We start from the raw sequence: 1,392 nt of genomic DNA on the forward strand, positions 1-1,392 counted from the left end.
AAAAAAAAAAAAAAAAAAAAGAAAAGTGAACTAGGGAGGGGGGAGAATCTAGGAAGTAGTGCTCTCCTAGAACATAATTCCCCAAAATGGGGGCCTTTGCGAAAACTTAAAAACATGTAGGCCAGGCATAGTGATTGACACCAGTAATCCTAGCACTTTGGTCGGCAGAGGTGAGAGATTTGCTTGAGCCCAGGAATTCAAGAACAGCCTGGACAACTTGGAGAGACCTTCTCTACAATAAATTTGTAAAAATTAGCTGGTTGTGGTGGCACGCACGGGTAGTTCCTGCTACTTGGATGCGTGAGGTGTAAGGATTGTCTGAGCCCAGCAGATTGAGGCTGTGATGGCTGTTAGCATGCCACTGCCCTCCAGCCTGAGTGACAGTGTGAGACCCCGGCTTGAAAAAACAAACAAAAAAAGTAGCCATTGCCTTGCTAAACTACGTCTGGTCATAGGTTTTTTGACCTATGGCCAGGCCATGTTTTCCTAAGCTTTGGCCCCCTCCTCTACCTTGGGTTGGTGAATCTCTCTCTATCTCCTCTCTCCTCTCCTCTTTCTAATGTACTTTCCAAATAAACTATACTTTCTAATATAAAAAAAGTAATAAGTTGATATGACACTTGTTTAGGATGAAATGGACAAAGCAAAGGAAATGAGGGGGTAGGGATCAAAAGAGGCCGATTGAGCCTCATGTCTGTAATCCCAGCCATTTTGGGAGGCCGGAGGATCACTTGATGCCGAGGCAGGAGAGAGAAGCGGGGGAGGGCATGGGGAGGAGGGGGTAGAGGCCAACTCTGGAAGGAGTGGAGGAAGATGGCTTTGTTTTACTTCCCGGCCTATCAGTGGCTCAGGCCGCAGCCCTGAGGCTGGACGTACCGGTACCCTTGGTTGCTAGAAGACAATTCAGGGATTCCACCCCTAAAAAGCTCTCCTCTCTCCCAGCCCACTAGACCAGTATCCCATCCTCGCAGCTCCCAACAGCCTGAGCTAGGTGGTCTGCCTATCATCCAAGAAAGCCTGAGGACAGGGAACAAGTTTATTCATCGTCATCGAGCCTAGAACTCTGTCTAGCACGCAGCTGACACGCAACAGAACTTAAAGAGTAAAGGATTAAATAAATGATAGACTTTCCAGAGTTTACTTTCTCTTTCGTTAATGAGCTCCCCCAGGCCCCGCCCCTCTTCCGCTCAGGCCACGCCCCTTCCGCACCTAGGACCCGCCCCGTCGCCGTCCTCGCCGCCTTCCGCCCCGCCCCTTTCTCTTAACACCCGCAGAAAACTACGGGAGTTTGGCGCCAACCTTGTTTTTTTCTTCCCTGCCCAAGGCGGGAACTAGTTATGTGCGCCGAGACGTGCTTTGCGTCTTATCTGATTGGTCCCAGGCGCTGAGTCC

This window comes from Carlito syrichta, unplaced genomic scaffold (assembly GCF_000164805.1).
Source record: "Carlito syrichta isolate Samal-C Ts95f unplaced genomic scaffold, Tarsius_syrichta-2.0.1 Scaffold311873, whole genome shotgun sequence".
In the NCBI taxonomy this organism is placed as follows: Eukaryota; Metazoa; Chordata; class Mammalia; order Primates; family Tarsiidae; genus Carlito; species Carlito syrichta.